Source organism: Lethenteron reissneri, chromosome 32, assembly GCF_015708825.2.
Source record: "Lethenteron reissneri isolate LAM-NWPU_2019-01 chromosome 32, ASM1570882v1, whole genome shotgun sequence".
Lineage (NCBI taxonomy): Eukaryota > Metazoa > Chordata > Hyperoartia > Petromyzontiformes > Petromyzontidae > Lethenteron > Lethenteron reissneri.
The window spans coordinates 2,826,403-2,849,891 of record NC_083810.1 but is presented as its reverse complement, the minus strand read 5'-3'; the positions used below and the strand labels follow the sequence as shown (position 1 = coordinate 2,849,891).

The 23,489-nt window shown below is 50.6% G+C and overlaps 1 protein-coding gene across 4 annotated transcripts in view; it reads left to right on the top strand.

The window, feature by feature from the left end:
• The window catches only part of LOC133349889 (polycystin-2-like), a 65,559-nt gene that overhangs the window by 6,020 nt on the left and 36,050 nt on the right, over window positions 1–23,489 (top strand). For 3 of the 4 annotated variants that reach the window (XR_009755991.1, XR_009755992.1, XR_009755990.1), the window contains exons 5-9: window positions 405–718; window positions 2,838–3,955; window positions 20,375–20,523; window positions 20,992–21,162; window positions 21,489–21,742. The gene's annotated coding sequence lies outside the window, so the exon portion shown is untranslated. Of the gene's footprint in view, window positions 1–404; window positions 719–2,837; window positions 3,956–15,534; window positions 20,524–20,991; window positions 21,163–21,488; window positions 21,743–23,489 lie in introns of those variants that run through there. The other variant, XR_009755993.1, reaches the window with a different exon arrangement.

The window sequence follows — 23,489 nt, the reverse complement described above, 5'->3', positions numbered from 1 at the left end:
CCCTAACGGCTTTAAACCCAGTTTGGTATATTCCCTATACTAAATGGTGAATTTCGCATTCTGAAAAAAAATATTCTGTTATCGAGTTCTATTATAAGTTTTGTTGTGACTTAATTCTAAAAGTGTTCTTTCATTCCTCACTGAGGCTTGAATTTTAGTGGACTTTAAATGCCTCCTTTAGTAATTTGCAAGGGTCAACCATTTGTATATATAATCGACCTTCCTTTTAATTACAAATTGTGTTCAAATGTAATTGTAAATAAAACATACTCTTTATGGTTACCAAAAACTCGCCTTATAATGAGAAATTATATATCAGTTGCAAATGAGTATGGTGAGGTAACGTCTGGTTTTGTTGCAATGGAATGTTGTAAAAGTTAACCAATGAATTTCTGAATCCTTAGAATACAAGCGTCCTATTGGATTGGAATCAGGCATCATACCAGACAACGCTTTATCAGCATCTTCTGCATATGGCACCCATGAAGCTCGGCATGCCCGATTGCACAACCCGGATCACTGGTCTCCATTGTTTGAAAGGAATTCTGAGTACATAATCATTGATTTCCAAACCATAATTAATGTCACAGGATTGATTTTTCAAGGATCTGTGCAAGCTCAGGACACGCTGAATGGAGCAAATCCTAGCTGGGTGATCGTGTGTAACTTGTATATCAAGGACCCAGCCACATTGAATTGGAATTCAAATTACATCTCGGTAAGTTTTTTATAATACAAAAAATACAATACAGTCCAATATTATTTCTCACAGTATGCTTTTTTAAGTAGAGTATAATGTTTAATATTATTTGGTTACTGTTTTTTGTATTTACGTTTTGTGTAGGTTGTGCACATTTTGTTTGCGAATCTGTTATTTTCATTTTAAAAAATGCGAACAAAAGATAAATTACCACAGTAAACAGTATTCTCCACCACTCCTAAATTATTACGTCTGTGTGTACGTAGATAAGCAAGCAAGTGTTTCTACGCTCCTAATGTTACATTATTATATTTGTGTAAGTAGATGAACAAAGGTTTCGTGTAGTATGCAAGTCAGTATACAATGTGTGTGCTCATTTGGGGAATGTATGTGTGTGAAAGTGCTTGTGTGTGCATGTGGGAAATGGTCGTGCACCTAGCACGGCACAAGCGCCGTGGAGACGTCACCGCTACTTCGTGGTGAATTTCGGTTGTTGGAGCGGTAGTGGGGGGGATTAGCGCACCGCGATACGAAACAGAGACCCCGGATTGATTCCCGCTCAGGGCCAACACCAGCGGCGAATATTTGAACCGGTTCGGGGCCTCCCCGAGGGTCGACTCAGCCTTAAATTAGTACCTAGTGCAGTGTGTAAACATCAGCACTGTGGAGACAGAGGAGGCCGCTTTGGCCTTCATAGGTGCTCGCTTTCAGAACTTGCTCCACCCAACAGTTTGTTTTTGGCTATATCCCCAAAAAGATATTTGTCTTTTCGAGGAGTGATTGTGTAGTGCTCAGCACATGGCGCTATTAACCCGTATAAAATTCTAACCTTTAATATTGTCATAATCTCTAAAATACTATAATACTCAGCCTTCCCTTGCATCTTTGTAGCTGAAATATTCCTGCCACTCCCATTGGCACTCCGACTAGCACTCAACTCACAACTTTCTCTTTCCCTTCTGATTGCCAGACTGCCTCTAAAATACCACTTCAGGTTTTAAAAAATATACTTCAGGAATAATAAAGAGGCATCCCTTGTTTACAAACGATGCTCAAATGTTGATTTGACGCTTCGATGTTGTTGAATCTAAGTTACACTTGAAACATGCATTGGCATGTGCGTATGTTTGCTCTCTAGCCCTAGAATGCTTTATAAATTAGTACTTTTTTTCATAATTCATATTTTTGACTCATGAATGTCAGACAGTTGCATATATAAGCATACTGGTAGTTACTGTTATTTTACACAATTTGATCGCAATTTGTTGGGAGTTTTAACAGGCAAATAAACAACATCTGATGAACAATGGCATGCCTGGTTCCTTGGCGTATTTGAAGATTGTATTGAGGTGCTTTAGTTTCACGAGTTTATCCACCTGCTTCAATGTTGTATATAACACATTAACATTAGCTATCACATCCTACAGTGTTATATCAGGTCTTTCTCTCTCAGTTATGAAAACCAATACATAATTAACATTCCTTTCTGTACACAAACCGTAAATAGGTATTAGTTTCACTGGTAACATTTCACTCTTGCATACATTGGCAGGTGTTGTCTCACAATCATTCACAGTTAAATGTATTGTCTCATATGTGCATGCAGCCGGGTGGCAATTATAATATTTGCACCACTTTTTTTTTTCTCCGAATATATTGTTAATAATTTCCACACTGCATAATTACCGTTTCACGAATATTTTTGCAAAAATATTCATCAATCGATTTTTTTTCTCTCTTAGTGGCTTCTTGTTTGCACAATCACATACTACAAAAATACATTTAATGGCAGTGGTTCGTGTTTGGCGACTTGCACTTTAATCATATGTCAATAGGTAATGACGATGTAGGAGTATAGAAGACACCGTGTATTTATGCAGATATGTGCAAATTGCAGTGGGTTGTCACAGTTAAGTTTGAAATGGCAGTAATGCTATCAATCTTACCAACTTTTAGAGACGGTTTAGGTTTTGAATATATAATTATTCTGGCAAGATGTAACGAAAATAAATTGGAGCTTGGCATTGTGATGTCGATGGTCAAATTTGTAAAAATCGCGTGGGATAATTGTATTCATGTCTTTTTAGAGCATGCTTGTAAATAAACACACCTTGTGCTATCTTTTGATTGCTTGCAGGTCATTACTGGCAGCACAGACTCCGATACAGCAACTTCTACATTTTTCTCCCATTATGTCTTCAGTGCTGCTTTACAGATCGTGCCCCAAAAATGGCATATTTACCCATCTCTCCGAATGGAAATCCTTTCAAGTTGTATAAAAACTAATCCCAATGAATTATCTGTCAAGCAAGTGGGTGTCACTAGAAGTGTAGAATTCACCTTCAAGAATCTTTTTTTTTGCATTGCTTGTTATCTCTGGGATTTAGGAGACGGTAATAGATATATAATTGGCCCAAGTTATTGTACGAATTTGCTGAAAATGAATGTTCCAACATATGCATATTACACAGATCCTATAGTGTACACTTACACCTATCCTGCATATGGGACATACACAGTTGTAGTTCATGAAATCAGTGAATATGGCAATAACACAAGCACACAAGTTCTTACTATAAACCAATATGGATGTACTCCCTATGGTGTCACTTTCACAGATGATCTACTAAGCACCAATAAGCAACGGTTATTGTTAATATCTGAAGCAATAAACTTTCTGGCTACTGTGAATATGACTTGCTTGGTCCAATATGATTACATTAACTATATCTGGTCCATCAAAGACCTACAAACTGGCAACTTTCAAACCGTGCCTTGGAATGGTCCCAAAAGACAACACTTTGAACCTTTATATTTTACTGAAGGTACCTTCTTGATAGAGGTCACAGCAAATATCTACCCAATAAATTTGATGAACATGACGTACAACTTCACTCTCATTGTTAAACCGACACCTTTAGAAGTGTACATCTCAGGTGGAGACACCAGGACCATTAGCAATGGGGCCGATGTGGAAGTCGACGCATCTGAACTGTCGTATGATCCCGATGACGTAAGCCAGTCTAACACGGGCATGGTGTTTAAGTGGAAATGTGTCAAAACATCTCAAAATAATGTAAAGGCAAACTGTAAGTTCAGTGAACTGGATAATGGAATAATATCAATCCCACAGTCTGAGCTGGAAATAAATGCTGTTATTTTGGCTGAGGTGACAGCAACTAAAGACAAACGCATAGCCAACAGAACGCAAGCGCTCCAAATCACGGGAGGAAGTTTTCTGGATATTGCCATAAGGTATGTCTAATAAACTTTAACATGAACAATTCACAACGCAGGTCTCAATGCAGAACCATGAGAAACATGGAGAAGTAAAGGTAAGAGGTACAGCTGAGCAACTGCATTCTGGGTGGGTTCCTAATCCGGGTTCATGGGTTCATAGCCAAGGTTTGTAGGTTTGTAGTCCGAGTTTGAGGTTTCATAGTGTAGAGGACTAGTTGGGAACATGGCATCACGCTCGCTGGCAGGGGCGGTGACGTCACGGGAAGTGGCGTCATGCGCGCCGGCCAGCGGGATGACGTCATGTCCCGGAGGGATACTTATGAGAGAGCCCGTGACGTAAGCGGGGTCGTTGCGAGGAGCAGGGAACGAGAAGCGTGGGAGTTAGGACCAGGGGTAAGGTGGTGTAAGTCTGTAGAGAGGCCAGCGTAGGAACGAGGAGTGGCTCCGCTCCTCGGTTGGTCGAGTTTGGATTAACCCTCGGCCGGCGCAGAGGAGGCAGCCCGGGCATCCAGTTGTGCTAGGGAACAGATAGGGTGGAAGGTCCGAGTGGAGCATCCAGCCTAGAACGCCTACCCCTGGGAAGTTGTTGCATCTTTATAATTAATCGGCAGAAACCCTTAATAAAGCACCGGCGCAAGCCCTTACCTGGAAACCTGCCTCCAAGTCGTCCAACACTTCTCAACAACTGGTGACAGAAGTGTCTGCGCTGCCGCCGCTATGTCAAAATCTGGCGCTCGGCGTAAGAACCCACCGACGGAGCGCTTGGAGAGTGACGATGGCGTGGAGGACGCTCCGGCAGCGACCCCGGAGTCCGGGGCCCCGGAGATGAGCCCCGGGGAGAAGAGTCGGACGCAGCAGGAGGAGACAGCCGCCGGGGGTGCCAGCGCGCCGCCGCCGGAGGCGGGGAGTGCCTTCACAGGGCAGTTGCAGCTGCTCCTGCAGGCGATGGAGCAGCTCTCCGCCACAATTACCGAGTTGGGAGCGCGGATGCAATCACCCGGCCCACATTCAGAATGGGAGCGGCGGATTCCCGCCAATCCGCCTCCCGCCATTTTTGAAAATGGCGCCAACCTCCCAACGGTTACGCCGCGGGAGGTGGCCGCCAGCGGCGGCCAATTTGGCTGCGACGTCATAAGCGGCCGCCATTGTTTGTGCAACGCTGTAAGTCGGCGCCATGGGCGCCGCGACACGCTCTCCACCACGGGTGCCGCCACGGCTCTGCTTCACGCCACGCCTGCGGGGTTGGCCGCCGGCGATGCCGCAGATCCACACCACGCTACGCCTGCCGGGGCGGCCGCAGGTACGGCCACGCGTGAAATTCTCGCCGCGCCACCGGGATGGCCCGCGGCCGCTGCCGCGGCTCCGCACCCCGCTGCGCAGCAGGGGTGAGACGCTCGTGCCGCTGTGGCTCCGCACATCGCCGCGCAGCCAGGGTGGGCCACTGACGGTGCCTCGGCTCCACGCGTCGCCGCGGCCACCGGCGAGGCCACGGCCCCGCACCTCGCCGCGCCTGCGGGATTTGCGGCGAGTGCCGCCACGGCTCCGCACCTCGCCGCGCCGCCGGAGTTTGCCGCGGGTGCTGCGGCTCCGTACATCGCCGCCGCGGCTCCGCACCTCGCAGCGACTGCAAGGTGGGCCGCGGGCGCCGTCCCGGCTCCGCACCCCGCCACGCCTGCGGGATTTGCCGCGGGTGCCGCTGCGGCTTTGCACCTCGCCGCGCCACCGGGGGTTGCCGCTGGTGCCGCCGCGGCTCCGCACCTCGCCGCGCCTGCGGGTGGGCAGCAGGGGCCGCCGCGACTCCACAACCCGGCGTTGCTGCTGCTGTCGTCGCGGCTCCGTTCGGGGTGCCCGGAGACGCGCCCTCGCTGCGGTCCGCACTGAACGGCCAGCGGCTGCGCCGCTTGCCCCACGTCGCGCCGTTCGTCGCGAAGGGGGGCGACTGGTTGGCCTTCCAGGACCAGTTTGATGCAGCATATATGTCGGTCGGCTGGCCCATGGAGGAAGCGTTGCGGGCCCTTCCGACCTGCTTAGACGAGAGGGCGCTGCAAGCATTCAAGTCGATTCTGCCAGCCGATAAGGCTTCACTTCTGGCAGCGTATCTGCAGATGGCTGCCGTCTTCGAGCCGCCGTCCAGTGCGCGGCTTAAGTTCTCACTACGGCGGCGGGAGGAGGGGGAACTGCCACTGGCATTCCGCTGCACCCTCCTGGCGTTGGCGCAGGCCGCATACCCTGACCTGGAGGGCAGGGCGTTAGATTCATTGGCCATCGAATGGCTGCTTGACCTGGCGCGGGAGCTGGGGATCGTTTTGTCCATTGCCAACGATCGCCAGATTACGTCATTGGCAGTGGTCAAGAACATTCAAGCACACTTCTCTCTACGGCAACAGCCCCGGATGGCGGCGTGCACGGGGGCCCCGGTGCCGGAGGGGGGGGGGCGCCTCTCAGGGGGTGGATAACTTCACGGCCCTGGCGGTGCCCGACCGCCGCAGGAGGGGTGCGGGTGGTCGCCAGCCGGAGCAGCGGTGGCGGGCGGGACCCTCCCATCTGCAGGACGCTGCTGCAGTGGCCTGCTTCCGCTGTGGTCAGCAGGGCCACATAGAGTGGGGCTGCCGGAATGCTCCGGGGGCCTTCAGCAAGTCCTCTCCGGCTCCCTCCGGACCCTCGTCGGCATCGGCCCCCGGACCCCAGGCGAGTCGCGATGCATCACTCGCACGGCCGTTCCCCTCACCTCATGCATCTAGCGGGGCTAGGGTCCCTCATCATTAGGGTTGTCTCTGTGGGGTCGGGTCCACCCTCGGCACGCTCATTGCCATCCGCTGGGTGGCCCAGTCAGAATGCGCTTGCGCATCGGACAGTGGCGGCGGCTGCCGGCTCCTCAGCGGTGGCGGGATGCGTGCAGGGGTAGAAGTTCGCATCTTGGTGGATACGGGGGCGTCCGCCACCATCATTTCGGAGGCCATCTTCCAGATGCTACCCCGCAGCTTGGGTCTCTTACGGCCGGTTCGTGGGGCTTGTGTTGCCGCGAACGGCGGCAGTTTTGGTTTCTTGGGCCATAATTGTAGCGTCGGTTCAGGTTGACGAGATTGAGTTGACCGGGCCTATCTTGGTCTCCAAGACCTTGGCAGTGCCATGCGTCTTGGGGACCGACTTCTTGTCTAGAATGCCCATTCATATTCTCATTGACCAGGGCTGTATAGAAATGCCGTCAGGGAGGCGGTTGCACTTCCTGCAATCGCCTACCGTTCTGTCCCCCTTGGTCGCCAGTGTACAGGCCTTGAAGAAAGTGGCGGTGGCTGTTCCACCGGCGTCACAAATCCTGATACCCCTCAGGTTGCGCAGACCGCTCACAATGGGCTCCACGGAGACGGGTATCCTCCTGTCCCCGTCGAGTTACTTTTCAAGGACGGATGGGTTAGTGGGCACCTTGACAGCCGGGTCGGGGTGCCAGGATCTTTTTTACAGGTCCTCAATTCGGGGCCCGTGCCGATCGTAGTTCCGGCCGGTGCCGTCCTAGCGCACGCGACCCCGGCTCCTCCACCCGAGAGCAATTCACCAGATGGAGGGGTTGTGGCGGGCGTGATGCGCACTGGGGACTCCGACGCATCGTGGATCATCACGCTGTGCGACAAGAACGCCTCGTTGTTCCCCGAGGAACGTCAGCGACTCCCCAAACTCATCGAGAGATTCACCGATGTGTTTAGCCAAAGTAAATTTGATCTAGGTCGCACTACTCTTTTGGAACACCACATAAATACGGGCGACTCGGCCCCTATTCGGCTGAATTCTCACCGCTTTAGCCCGGCGGAAAAAGAGCATGTCCGCTTGGCTGTTGAATAAATATTGGCGCGGACATTATCTCCCCATTTTGCTGGGGCATGGAAGAGGAGGCCGCTTTTGCGGCACTTCGCACGTCCTTGGCGGATGCGCCGCCCTTGGGGTACCCCGGATTTTTTTAAACCGTTCCTCCTCGACACCGATGCCAGCGACACGGGTATTGGGGTGGTCCTGGCCCAGGTGGTCGACGGGGTGGAGAGGGTGGTGGCCTATGGTAGCCGCGTTTTGTCCCCCACGGAACAGCGGTATTGTGTGACCCGGAGGGAACTCCTGGCCATTGTTTTTTTCGTGCAATTGTACAGGTCCTACTTGTATTGCAGACGGTTTATGGTCCGAACCGACCATGCGGCCCTGCAGTCAGGGAGGCGGTATTCCCTACGGATTGACCAGCCCTCGGCTCAGCTGTCCCGCTGGCTCGAGGTGCTTCAAGAGTACCCCTTTGACGTCATCCACAGGAAGGGGGCACAGTATGGAAATGCGGACGGTCTTTCCAGATTTCCTGCGGGCGGCCAGTGTGCTTGCTCTAGCCATTGCAAGGCCCCAGTGGACGCCGCGGCCCAGTTGGTTGCTTCGGCCAAAGCGGGGCCCCCTCCAGGTGCGGCATTGCTGGCGGATTTCGGACTCGGACTCCCCCGAGAGGTATGGTCCAAGCTGCAGATAGAGGATTCCTCTCTGAAGAGGCTACGACGCCGCGTGGGGTGTAAGGCCCAGAGCTCTGCTTCGTCGGCTTCCCTGGCGATCGCTGTGCATGACGGTCTCCTCATGCGTTGGGATGCTATTGCGTGGTTGTGCCCACTAGCCTGCGAGGTAAATTAACCCGAGCCATTCACGAGAAGCTTATGCACCTAGGCTACCATAAGACCTTGTTGACCCTTAAATGGGACTATTACTGGCCAGGTGTAGAGGGTGACGTGGCGCTGATTTTGAAGGGTTGCCACGACTGTGCACGGAGGAAGGCCCCAGTTGGTCAGGATCGGGCCCCGCTGCAGTCCATCTGGGTTTCTCGCGTTAATGAGCTCGTAGCGCTCAACATTTTGGGCCCATTCCCAGCATCCCAATGGGGCCATAAATACCTTTTGGTGGGCGTCAAATACCTCACACATTGGCCTGTGGCGTGGCCTTTGGTGGACCAGTCGGCCTCTTCTATCACCGAGGCGTTCGTCCAGGGGTACGTGTTGGACAAGGGCGCGCCGGAACAATTGCTAACCGACCAGGGCCGGAATTTCTCTTCTAGGTTGCTCAAGGAGGTATGTGACCTCCTTGGCACCAAGAAGATCCGCACCTTGCCCTACCACCCCCAAACGGACGGGATGGTGGAGCGTTTGAACTGCACCCTCACTTCCATGCTATGCCACCACGTGAACACGTCCCAGTCAGACTGGGACCTGTTCGTCCCAGGGGAATTGGCGGCGTATCGGTTGGCCCCTCATGCCTCCACGGGGTTCTCGCCTTGTGATTTGATATGGTAGGTAACCAGAGCCCCCGATACACATCCAGATGGATGTTGGGTCCTCCAGGAAGGGGTCGACAGTGCCTGCTCCATTGAAGGTCGCGCTCGACCGGTTGCGCGAGGCACGGCAGGCCGCTGTCGAAAATTCCACAAGCCGGCAGGCAGCTAACGAGCGCCTGCCCAAACACCAGGCAGCCGGCCTCCCTTGGAAAGCAGGCCAGAAGGCGTGGCTGCATTACCCCCAGGTCCCTGTGGGCACATCTCCCAAATTATATTGCCCGTGGCAGGGCCCCGTGGAGGTTGTGGAGGTCTGACAGCCGCAGTGCATTCGGATTCGGTTCGGTCGTCGGCAGTGGATTGTGCACCTGTCCCGGCTCAAACGTTATGTGCCATCTAGCCCTGTGGATCCATCCCCACTTCCAGAGCGGCCGGTGAGTGGTGCGTCCGACATGCCTGACAGCCCGGTTCGTGGTGATGGAAGCGACATCCGGCCTGTGTGTGTGCCCCCAGAGCCCTCGCCAGTGACGCCGGCTGTGGCTCCTTGGCCACCGGAGGCCCCGTCGGGGGGCCTGTCACCCACTGGTGTGCCACCGACGCCATCGACTGACGCCACATGAGGGAGCGGGCCGGCAGCGCGTACCCACTCAAGGGGTATGCGGTTCCGGTGACGGCCGGGACGGTCGTTCATCGGGCCCCAGCCTCCGGCGCCAGTTCGGCGCTGTCATGCGGGGGATGGATGGTTGTTCGTTGGTTGTTCCGTGCTGCCCTAATGTTGACTTCCCCTTCTAGTGGCCGGTTCTGCCTTCGGGCACCTACGTCCTATTGGGTTGTTAAGCCCTCAGTTCCGGAATCGGGCTCCGCTTACGGGATGCTTGCAGCCGGGTCGGCTGTTTTGTTTCACTGGGGGGGGGGGGGGGGGGGGGGGGGTAATGTAGAGGACTAGTTGGGGACATGGCATCACGCTCGCTGGCAGGGGTGGTGACGTCACAGGAAGTGGCGTCATGCGCGCCGGCCAGCGAGATGACGTCATGTCCCGGAGGGATAAACTTAAGAGAGAGCCCGTGACGTAAGTGGGGTCGTTGCGAGGAGCAGGGAATGAGAAGGGTGGGAGTTAGGACCAGGGGTAAGGTGGTGTAAGTTTGGAGAGAGGCCAGCGTAGGAACGAAGAGTGGCTGCGCTCCTCGGTCGGCCGAGTTTGGATTAACCCTCGGCCGGCGCAGAGGAGGCAGCCCGGGCATCCAGCTGTGCTAGGGAACAGACAGGGTGGAAGGTCCGAGTGGAGCATCCAGCCTAGAACCCCTACCCCTGGGCAGTTGTTGCATCTTCATAGTTAATCGGCAGAAGCCCCTAATAAAGCACCGGCGCAAGCCCTTACCTGGAAACCTGCCTCCGAGTCGTCCAACACTTCTCAACAATAGTACGGGTTTTGAGGGTCACGTGTTTCTGCGTGTAGGACGTTCATGGTGTAGCGAACATGGCCATGATGTGTTGATGTGGAGTGCACCATGAACACCAGCTGATGTTGCGGTTTTTAAAATCAGGCTGAATATGTATTTTATAACCTCTTTTCAATATATCGTGAACTAATGTGTGTAATATTTTTTTCTTCGTGTAACTTATATTTTATTTATGTAATGCTACGGTGGCATGAGGTTAACCACCTCGCTTAATATATTGGAGGTCGTCAGTTCGATCCCAACCACGACGCCTGTATATTTGGACTTTGCATGTTCTCCCCGTGGTTGCGTGGATTTTTCTCCTGGTCCTTCGGTTTTTCCCTCCACATTTAGAAACATGCGTTTCCAGTATTTGGCCGCTATAAATTTCCATATGACAAGCCACTTTGCTGAGCAATGATTTGTGGCCAGGCCGCTTCTGAAAAAGAGCTATATAGCTTAGTGGGCCTTTCCTGGTAAAAATAAAAAAAACTATAGCTTAGCTTCGTTCAGTATTACTTGTGAAGTCCTCTGTGTCAATTTTGGGAATAGCGCAATTCTAAATAAAGCTTGATTGATGCCCACGTTACTGCTGGCAGAAGGGGCTCCAATAGAGGCCATCGTGAGAAGCTTTAGTTTTGACTTCCATCCTGGCCAGATTGAGTTGTAGCGGTACAGGAGTACCCCGGTTTACGCCCAGGATGCGTTCCTTAAAACCAGAATGTAAATTGAAAGGACTTAAATCGAAACAACGTGGTGCATTACCTACTATTTCTCATAGTACTAGATAGGTACTACTACTAGGTACTACTACTAGAGATGGAATGGTGAATCGTAACGTGGTACAGGACCTAAATGGAGGATGCTCAGGAACCCATTGCACATTTGTACTGTACAACCATTGATGTGATAAGTAAGTGTACATTATTGATATATTAAGATATCTCATCTTGTCTATTACACTCAATGTGTTATTAGTTGTTCATCATCCATAAAGTAGGTTACACTTGTATAAATATAGCCATGAATACGGTATGTGGGAGAAAAATAAAATGAAAAAACGTGTGTGTAAAGTTCGTAAATGAGGAGTACATCATGACGAGGTACCAAAGTGCATAACACGGGATTTGGTTACAAAAAGCTGAGTACGTTATCGCGAAAGTAGATCAAGCGGGAGGATGTAAAGCTGGTACTGCAGTGTGTATATATATAACATCCTTTGCGAGAGAACACATGCTTTGAATATAAAACCACTGAGAGTATATCGTGTAAAACTAATTTACAGCAAAGGGTATGAACATTGTTATTCTGTACAGCATAAAAAATAAAATAGGGAAGACCTCTTAAAAACAATAAGATTGAGTTAACGACAGAATCGTTCATAGCTCGTATGCGTTTTTATAGAAATGCATATTACCAGCTTGGCTTTACATGACAGCCGAATAAGTTAGCTTTTATCATTTACAAGATAAATGCATGACATAAGCAAAGCATGGGACTACAAATGTAGAAACACTGTTTTTCTCTCATTTGATGTGTATGCCATGGGATATAAAGATATTCTGCAGATCCTACTTATAGGTGACACTGCATACAGATACATTTAGAGAGCTCTGTCTTATAAAATTTCCACTGCAATTTTGCATATCAACATTCTCTCAACACCTAATGTGCATCTTGTATGTATGTATGCGTAGTGACTGACTCAGAGACACTAAGAGCAGAAGGCACTCTGTTTATTAACAGCCTTAACAGTTCACAGAAAGTAACTATAGCTCCCAGTTAAGACAGCTGGCAGACTGCCTGACTGACGACGCTGAGATGGTGAAGACGTAGGCGGCGACGAAGACTCCAGCAGCACGATGAGATCCCGCTCCAAATGACAGCCCCGAGCTCCTGCTCAGGGCCCCCTTTTATCCTCCCAGCGTGGCCTCGTTACGCCCTGGCCACGCCCCCTTTCTAGAACCCACTAGCGGGTTCCCGGGCTTCCCTCACGTGCCTCTTCTGTAACCTTTCCCCTATATCCCTCTCTCTGGTCTGTCACGTGACCTGCTGTCAATCAGGGCTGCTGTAACTGCAGATCCCCTTCACTGCCAGCAACAAGTGCTATGCTGCTAAGGGACGGATTCTATGTCACTACATACAGTGAGGGAAAAAAGTATTTGACCCCCTGCTGATTTTGTACGTTTGCCCACTGACAAAGAAATGCTCAGTCTATAATTTTAATGGTAGGTTTATTTGAACAGTGAGAGACAGAATAACAACAAAAAAATCCAGAAAAACGAATGTAAAAAATGTTATAAATTGATTTGCATTTTAATGAGGGAAATAAGTATTTTACCCCTCTGCAAAACATGACTTAGTACTTGGTGGCAAAACCCTTGTTGGCAATCACAGATATCAGACGTTTCTTGTAGTTGGCCACCAGGTTTGCACACATCTCAGGAGGGATTTTGTCCCACTCCTCTTTGCAGATCTTCTCCAAGTCATTAAGGTTCGAGGCTGACGTTTGGCAACTCGAACCTTCAGCTCCCTCCACAGCTTTTCTATGGGATTAAGGTCTGGAGACTGGCTAGGCCACTCCAGGACATTAATGTGCTTCTTTTTGAGCCACTCCTTTGTTGCCTTGGCCGTGTGTTTTGGGTCATTGTCATGCTGGAATACCCATCCATGACCCATTTTCAATGCCCTGGCTGAGGGAAAGAGGTTCTCACCCAAGATTTGACGGTACATGGCCCCGTCCATTGTCCCTTTGATGCGGTGAAGTTGTCCTGTCCCCTTAGCAGAAAAACACCCCCAAAACATAATGTTTCCACCTCCATGTTTGACGGTGGGGATGGTGTTCCTGGGGTCATAGGCAGCATTCCTCCTCCTCCAAACACGACGAGTTGAGTTGATGCCAAAGAGCTCCATTTTGGTCTCATCTGACCACAACACTTTCACCTAGTTGTCCTCTAAATCATTCAGATGTTCATTGGCAAACTTCAGACGGGCATGTATATGTGCTTTCTTGAGCTGGGGGACCTTGCGGGCGCTGCAGGATTTCAGTCCTTCACGGCGTAGTGTGTTACCAACTGTTTTCTTGGTGACTATGGTCCCAGCTGCCTTGAGATCATTGACAAGATCCTCCCGTGTAGTTCTGGGCTGATTCCTCACCGTTCTCATGATCATTGCAACTCCACGAGGTGAGATCTTGCATGGAGCCCCAGGCCGAGGGAGATTGACAGTTCTTTTGTGTTTCTTCCATTTGCGAATAATCGCACCAACTGTTGTCACCTTCTCACCAAGCTGCTTGGCGATGGTCTTGTAGCCCATTCCAGCCTTGTGTAGGTCTACAATCTTGTCCCTAACATCCTTGGAGAGCTCTTTGGTCTTGGCCATGGTGGAGAGTTTGGAATCTGATTGATTGATTGCTTCTGTGAACAGGTGTCTTTTATACAGGTAACAAGCTGAGATTAGGAGCACTCCCTTTAAGAGTGTGCTCCTAATCTCAGCTCGTTATCTGTATAAAAGACACCTGAGAGCCAGAAATATTTCTGATTGAGAGGGGGTCAAATACTTATTTCCCTCATTAAAATGCAAATCAATTTCTAAAATTTTTACATGCGTTTTTCTGGATTTTGTTGTTGTTATTCTGTCTCTCACTGTTCAAATAAACCTACCATTAAAATAATAGACTGATAATTTCTTTGTCAGTGGGCAAACGTACAAAATCAGCAGGGGATCAAATACTTTTTTCCCTCACTGTATGTCTAGTGACTGTGATTGTCACTGTGTGGTGCTGGGGACCCCCGGGAAGATATGTAAATGGACTAACGGGCGCGGCCCCTCCCGAGAAGAAGACGAAGGAGAGGAAGGAGATGACGGCTGTTTCGCGTCCTCGGTCCATCTGTGAACGGTGCCATCGGTGGGCCCGCGGGTGTCAGGTGCTGGGATCCTGCAGGCTAAAGAACTGAATCCTGCTGAGGCGCACCCTCCACGACCATTCACCCTGGCTTGCCAGACACATCAGACACCCGGCACTCAGGTTGTGGGGATGAAGCGACATCACAAGGTGGAAAATAGGGTTTCAGCCGTGACGGATGCACAAACCAGCACCTGCGACCGACCTGGATACGTACGCACTGCGGCCTCCTGACCTCGATCGCCTCAACCGAGCCCTGCCATGGCCGGTGCAATTTAGGGGACGTGCCCAGGGGCACCTGGGGGCAATGCAACCATGCCTTGTCCCCAGGGGTCCATGGGTTTCAGGATTTACGGAGTCCCACAAGCTTCTCATTGGCGGCTTACCGTTTGGCTGAATTTCCACGAGAAGCCTTCCGCGCTTCCGTCAGCCACCTGATCGTAAGCTGCATGGGCATGGGCACAGTGACCTTTTCTGCCCAGGTCCATGCTTAATTGAGCCTCCATGGGGGGATCACATTCCCTTCCATACATGAGGAAAAAGGGGGAGAACCCCATTGAGGCGTAGGGGGCCATCCTATATGTGGCCAGAACACCCGGAACGTGCAAATCCCAGTCGGACTGTGCCTCGTTAACCTGTTGGCACAGCATGGACGTAAGAGTCCTATGCAAGCACTCTACCATCCCGTCAGTCTGGGGATGGTAGGGCGATGTCCGGGTCTTTTAAGTACCCAGGAAGTCGTACACCATCCTTTAAGAATTTAGAAGAAAAATTACGACCTTGGTCTGTAAAGAGAAGTTCCGGGGCCCCTTTATCCGCAACGTACCAATGTAGGAATGCGTCCATGATGGATGCGGCTGACCGATATGGCAAAGGCCATGCCACCGGCCACCGGGACAGGTACTCCACCCCGACAAGAAGAAATGTATTTCCCCTCTGAGTGGCGGGAAATGGGCCGAGGATGTCGAGAGCAATGAGCTCGTTAATACGGGACACTTCGATGGATTGCAACGGTGGCTGGGCCTGCCTCAGCGGGGGCTTTTGGCGAGCGCACTCAACACAACCTTTGACCATGTGGTATCCTCTGACATTCTGGGCCAAAAGAAGTCGCGCTTCAGGGTTAACAAGGTTTTACACACCCCAAGGTGCATTAACTTCATGTGGATAGCCCGTGTAACTATTCCCCGCAGAGCAGTTGGTACATCAATGCAGTAACGCTGCACTTGCTCATCTCACCTCATCAACAGCCCATCACGAAGGACTATGAGGGACATTCCCGCTGGCACCTTTTTACCACCCCTCGTTCTGACTCGATGCCGTAATTTCAACAAGGAGGCATCCACCTGGAGGCGGCCCCATTCCCTGTGCGTGAGACCAATCGTGTTGTCACAGGGAGTGGTTGCCATGGGTTGTGGAACATCAACCGATGCTACAACAGGGCACGACAATCCTGTAGCCGCAGGTTTACATCGGCCGGCACCCATCAAACATGCACAGCGGTGCTTCGGCGATAACCACGACAATGCATGACAGTGACGTGCACCTTTCCTGTAGGTGACCGTGAAGGAATAATCCTGCAAAATTTCTAACCAGCGGGAGAGCTGGCCGGACAGCTGGTCAACCCGTAATTCATATTGAAGAGCCGCGTGATCCGTGCGCACAACAAATTGCCTACCGTAAACGTATGGTCTGTACTGCTGTACAAAATGCACAATAGCCAACAATTTGCGGCGTGTCACACAATAACGCTGCTCTGCGGGGGACAGCACATGGCTCCCGTAAGCTATGACATTTTTTACTCCATTCACTACCTCTGACAGTACAGCGCCAATTCCGGTGTCGCTGGCGTCTGTATCCAACACAAATGGCAGAGAGAAATCGGGGTACCCAAGGGGAGGCGCGTTGGTGAGGCCATCGCGCAGCACGAGAAACGCAGCATCCTCCTCTTCACCCCTTTAAAATCTCTGGCCCTTTGCGGTTAGGGCTTGAAGCGGTTTGGAGATCGTTGCAAACTTGGGTACGAAGTGCCGATAATATGACGCGAACCCGACAAAACTGTGGACTGCAACTACCGACATGGGGGTCGGCCATGTGCGCACGCACGCAGTTTTGTCGGGATCCGTGGCTATCCCGGACTCGCTGACAATGTGACCCAAATAGCAAACCGATGTCTGCAAGAGATGACACTTTTGTGGCTTGAATTTAAGATTAGCCGCCCGCACCTTGACAAACACTGACCGCAACCGCTGCAGGTGCTCCTAGAACGTGCGCCTGAACACGATTACATCATACAAATAAATTAGGCACGAGTCAAATTGAAGACCTGCCAAAACCAGCTCCATAAGTCGCTGGAACATGGCCGGAGCCAAGTCCCATCGGGAGACAGTTAAATTGGAACAACCCCTGGGGTGTTCAAAATGCTGTTTTAGGTTTGGAACTCTCATCCAGAGGCAATTGCTAAAAACCCATACACATAGTCGAGGGTGGAGAAAAACCGCGCACCCAACAGGGCATCCAAGGAGTCGTCCATCCGTGGGAGCGGGTATGCATCCGCCATGGAGACTTAATTCACATTGCGGAAATCCACACAAAAACGCAAACTTCCATCCTGCTTTTTAACCAGGACAATGGGGAGATGTCGGCGGGCAACATCTCGTCGACCGCCTGGCGAACATGGTCCTTTTCCTTGGGACTGAGCCTGTACGATTTCTGGCATATAGGAGCAGCATTACCCATATCGATGCGGTCCTGCAATAGTGATGTGCGGCCAAAATCATATTTCCCCTGACTAAAAACGTCAGAAAATTCCCAGAGCAATGCACGCAACTCGCCCCGCTGCTCGCCGGACAATTTAGAATTTTCTTTACCGAGTGCATCCATCCAAGCCTCATCTGACTTGCCTCCCCGCTCCACTGTGGCAGCGACCTCTGTGTGGCCATATCGCTGGCCCCCTCACAACACGCGGCCGTCGCGTGGGCCAAAACCGTACTTGCCTGGACAACCGCGACACCCAGTCCAACATTTAACACTTGTAGAAAAGGGTCCTGGTTCCCCCTAACTATCGTCTGGGCCCCCACAAACGCGATACCTCGAACCGCTCTGTTTGAAGGGGTTAAAAGAACCCCTCGCGCGGTGTCTTTGCGATCAAGCTGCTTCCGCAGCCACAAGGATACCAACATCTGAGCACCAGGAGGAACCGTGACAGTCTCCTTCACTAGGGCCTGAACTGTGGTGTTGGCCCTTCTCTATCGAGTCGGGGACTTCAAAAATGCCAATCTCCGCCCTGACGGCAGTTCAATCCACCCTTGATCCACCAAGATCTTAAGGGGCATCCTTCCAAGGAAATCAGTGCCCAATAAGCAGGGCACAGCCAACGTCTTAGAGACTAACACTGGGCATGCGAATTCAATGTCCCCGATTCATACTTTCGCCAATATCTGGCCCATAATACCCAAACTCCCGCCATTAGCGGCGACACACACATTATTCACCGGATTAAGACCTCGACGGAAAAGACTTATGAATAAATTCCGAAATAATACGAGCGGATGCTCCCGTATCAATAACACCCTTAGCTCAACACCCTGCACGAACCCAATAACTGCTGATGATCCCGCTGCAGCTGCCACGACATGATGCGCCAACACGGTGCACTGCCCCGCGCCCCGCGGCCAACCGACACCCGCTGAAGTCCGGCGTTCGCATGCCGTGACATGATGATAGATGACGGTGTGAGAACCCGACATGCTCAGAGAGTGAAATGCATGAAGTGAATGTGGCGGCCGAGTGTCCGATGCATCACGACTTGCCTGTGGGCCTGGGGAAACGGAGGTCGACAAGGTGGGAGATGGCGAAGGCAACAAGAACGATCCAGGGTCGGCGCGGCATCCCTTGGAGATGTGGCCCTGCAGGCTGCACTTAAAGCAAGTGACCAGGGACCTCCACGTTGGAGGAGGGGTCCCGCTTCGTCGTTCTCGCTCCTGTCGTTGTCCCACACCATCCTTCCCGTGCGAGCTCCTGACGAACAAAGCGCAGACTTGGACTGGCTCCTGACGCTCCGGCTCGTCCTCGTCCTCCGTGAACCCCGTGCAGGCGGCCACCCCGGGCCACCGCTGTAAGTTGAAATGGGCTTGGATGCATCGGGCTACCTTCAACGATGTCAAGTTGTCCTCCTCCATGGCAGGTAGAGAGACACCCATCTTCTGGGCCAGCGACAGCAAACTCTCCAGCGCCAGAGATTCCAGCGCCGTCTGCTCCATCCGCGGATATGCGGCATGGCCCAGTCACAGCAGCGCGCTGTGAAAGGCCAGGAGCGTCTTGGTCTTCCCCCGTCTTCGCAGCACACATTTCTGACGTGCGTTGGATGGTGGGTCAAAAATAGCAGCTATCTGGGCAGAAGCTTGAGGCAGCGTCGCACTGTCCGCCGTGGGGATGGCATTGAATGCCGCCAGGGAGTCATCATCCAAGGTGGTGGGGAGAGCCCGCAGCGTCGGACCATCCTGTGGGAGCGCAAGCAGCAGTGAAACGGCGCTGAAAAGCAGTCCAGTCGCCCCCCGCAGCCACAAATTCCCCGATTATCGGCAGCCGCTTTTGAAGAGAAGGCACCTCCGGACGAGACGCCGACGGCAAGTCGAATTTAGCGGGAAGCGTTTCCGACCCAGTTGAAAAAATGGCGGCCGAATTTGGCGATCAGCTCATGGCGGGCAAAATGGCGGCTGCTTGCGCAGGCTGGAGCTCCGCCAATTCCTGCACTTGGCCGATGGCGACGGTCATGCTGCCCGGCCGATGCCCCCATGCTGCAGCATCCTTGGCAGGCGCAGCAACCCTGAGCTGGGCAAGCAGCTCCGCTGCAGCAGAGAGCAAGTCCATTAGTAGTACATTGCGCTCGCGCCATCCTTCTCCGGTCGGCGGCAGCGAGGAGTCAATGTCCATCTCATGTTGCTTCGCAGGGATTGCCGCCTCAGGACCAATCTCCGGGCTTCTCAATTCCAGGGCTGTCGGGATCACATCCTCGTCGTCCTCTTAACCCGAGGACACAATAGTTGGAGTCTTCTTCTTGGCCAACTTGGACACACTTAATAAGTATTTAATACTTTTGACTCCAAATGTAGTGGCTGACTCAGAGACACTAAGAGTAGGAGGAACTCTGTTTATTAACAGCCTTAAGAGTTTACATAAAGTAACTATAGCGGCCAGTCAGGACAGCTGGCAGACTGCCTGACTGACGATGCCGAGATTGTGAAGACGTAGACGGCGATGAAGACTCCAGCAGCACGACAGGATCCCACTCCAAACGACAGCCCCGAGCTCCTGCTCGGGGGCCCCCCTTTATCCTCCCAGCGTGGCCTCGCTCTGCCCTGGCCACGCCCCCTTTCTAGAACCTACTAGCGGGTTCCTGGGCTTCCTCACGCGCCCCTTCTGTAACCGATATAACGGGGGGCCCGTGAGGGGCTCGAGGTTCTTCGGGTTGCTGGTGAAGAAGATCCACATCGGGTTAAAGAAGCCTCTAGCCACGCGGTCCGGGATCCAGCTTGTGGTCCGGGCCGGGATCGCGAACCGGGTCTAGTTCTGCCGTAGATGGGCAGTCAACACCCAAGTGTAGGTTGTGTTATGTTATGTTGAGTTGGTGAAATAAATAGTGTTGCTCCCAAGACAACGTCTGCGACTCAGTTTGACTCACTACATATGTATGAACTAAAGTATCCCAACAATGCTAACATGGTTGTGGCGTAGAATGGGCTGGTTATTAAAAATGTTATATAATTCACATGTGTATTGTTTTTTAATGATTTCCAGTGGTTTTTTTGCAGGTGTATTGATAATTGTAATCGGAAGTTTACCTCTCCAATGCCACTGATACTTTTAGTCAACTGCTTGAACTGTTTTGATGATGTAATTACCTACCACTGGAAAATGGTGAATCTATCAGATGTTTATTTTAAAGAGATGACTTCTACAGGTAATTATCTCTGACATTTGTCATTTACAAGTGTTCAAAAATATATACAATTTGATTTCAAAACATAATTTATGGGAATTTTTATTTGTAAATATATGCTTAATATCAGCAAATCGTTATGATTACAGAATGGAAATTAGGTCATAATAAAATACATGAACACATAATACCCTAATTTAATGCATTACAGAACAGTACTTTAAAATATGTTTGTTGACCACAATTATTTACTATCAATATCCCGTGCATTAAAATCCACCCATAATTCTCTAAGCCATCACATGATCCCTTCCATGTTATCATTGCAACTAAGAGCAGCTTTAATATATATTTTTTATATCTAAATAGTAAATGCTTACATATTTAACATTTTAGTGAAGGTAACACACACATTAAGCAAAATATACTAACGATCAGTATTTATACTCTATTAGATATGTGTAAAATTATTTTATTTTCCCTCTCAAGGTATATATAATGAAGGCATAGTGGTTAATGAACACGCTTTGAAAGGAGGAAACACATTCGAAATCAACGTTACGGGTAGAGTCCCAAACAGAAATATGGCAGAAGTCATGTACAGGTTTACAACGAGCCTTTATCCCAGCAATGGCTCCTGTACAAGTGACCCACCAACAGGTATTTTTTGTTTTATCAATGTAAATGTAAATCATTATCCAGTATGGATTACACTTAAACAGTCCATGACCAGGAACAACACGAGTCTCCCACGACTGATTACAGTACCACTACAACATACAACAACATACAACAGCCACATGTAGACTTCCAATGCATTGAGCATGCTTATTGTAATGGAATTAATTCATTTGAATCAAATAATTGGTGACTATCACATGATATTAGTGTTTTCCAGAACAGTATTAAACTGTGCAATTGCTGAGGCATTACAACCAAAACTACAACAGAGTTCATGGAACGTCATGTGAGTGTATTTTCTGCAGGTTTGGCAGGAGTCACATTCTTCAAACTCACATGTGAAAACTGGTCTCAGAAAGGCATCGGAAATAATAAGGTGTTGTACTCATATACAGCGAAGTCGGGCAACGTTGATTACTACCTGCTCAACACCAAGTTGGACAGGTCGCCCAAACTCCTGTTGCCCGCGGGAGATCTGGATCCTCAAGGGCTGCTGGACCTTCAAGTGATCGTGTGCAACCCTTACGGATCCTGTTCGTCGTTCCCAATACCTGTGCATGTGAGTCATTCTCGACGTTTACTCGTTGCAACAAGAGAAAACGCTCGTCTCAAGAAGTTGCTTTCACATTGCAAGGATATGTGTAGTTTGTTTTGCAAGTATTCTTTTAAACGTCATGGAGAACGAAAAAAACAAGCTGTTGGATTGTATTTTGTTTTTGGCCATTAACCATTGTTAAATAATTAATGTATTTTGAACTTCTTTCGCAAGCTGGTAAATGAAACACGTTTGACTGTGGAACATCTCAGTCGTGCCCCTCAGTGCACTCACTACCTACACAAACATCCCCCCTCCCTAACCATCCCTTCCACGCACGACCACCGCCTCAAGTGCTGACTTCCAAAGCTTCCACATTATACCATGCCACCTGACAGTCCTCTGGCAGGCCTATCACGTATCCAACGTCAATGCAGACAGAATGGCAGATCGCCCCCAGACACACGTAACGTAACCCGTCCACACCACCTCACCCTCCTTCCTCCACCCCAAAACCCCTATCTCCGCTCACAATTACTCCACCCACCATGAATACACATGTAATGCGAGCAAGGACAGGGTCACGTGAGTGTGGGCGGAGTCAGGGTCACGTGAGGAGGAGGAGGAGTCAGGGTCACGTGAGGGGGAGGATATAAGGGGAGAACCGGAAGGGGATCGGGAGTGGAGACAGAATAGAGAAGGGAGAGGCCACGCGGAGTGCTGGCGAGGAGTGGCGCGATTGCCACGAGGGTGGAAGTGACGGCACCGTCGGCCAGCGGTGTCGTGTGGCAGCGGGGTGTCTGCAGAGTGTGCGGGAGCACACAGAGCAGCAGGGTGGCTGCGGAGTGTGCGGAGCACACGGGTAGCGGTGTGGCTGCAGAGAGAGAGAGCGGAGGACTCAGACGACGTTCGGAGGCACGAGGCGGAGAAGGTGCGGGTCCGTGCGGAGACATTGCGGGGTGCGAGCAAGAACCCAAATAAAGGACACGGAGAACAACATCGCCTGAGAGTCCTTTATTACACACAGCATGCATAGTATACATCACGAAACAATAACAACACACCTTAAGAAACAGTGGTTGCCAACATTCTACTTCTGGTCTACCCGCTACCAGACCCATCAATTGACCACGTGACCCTAAGTTTTATCTTGAATGAATACATGGGAAAATACTTCTTAAAAATACATATAATTATATGTAATTAACATGTTAGAAGTCTAGTTGACACCTATTAACTTAATAGCTATGAATTGCATCATTACGACTTAAGAATGTATACGTCAATAACACTTTTATAAAGGTACTGCTGTGAAGTTGAGGCCTAATTACTAAATAACTAGCAGGAAGGCTCTCCGGATGTGGGACAATTCTGACATTCAATGTTTTATTTAGTTTACTTGCTCGAGAAAATTGTGATTTTTTTTATATGGTTGCTCGAAGTGGGATTTTGGTCTTCACAGCCACCCGACCCTCACAAATATCCAAACTAGTCCGATTCTTTGTCCGAGGGGGGAAGGGGGGCTAAGCAGAAAGAGGCATGGCCTAAAAAAGGGGCGGGGCTTATAAAGGATAAACGCGAAGCCAAAAGAGGAAAGACCAATGGGGGCCTAACCAGGAAGGAGCGGGGCCTAAAGAGAAATGGGCAGGGCTGATGGAGGTTGACCTTGCCTGTTGAGTGAAGGTAATAAAATCATAGGATAAAATACGTGCACAGGCAGCAGCTTAGCTCGAGTGCGGCAGATGAGGGTGTGGGCGAACTAGTCATCTAC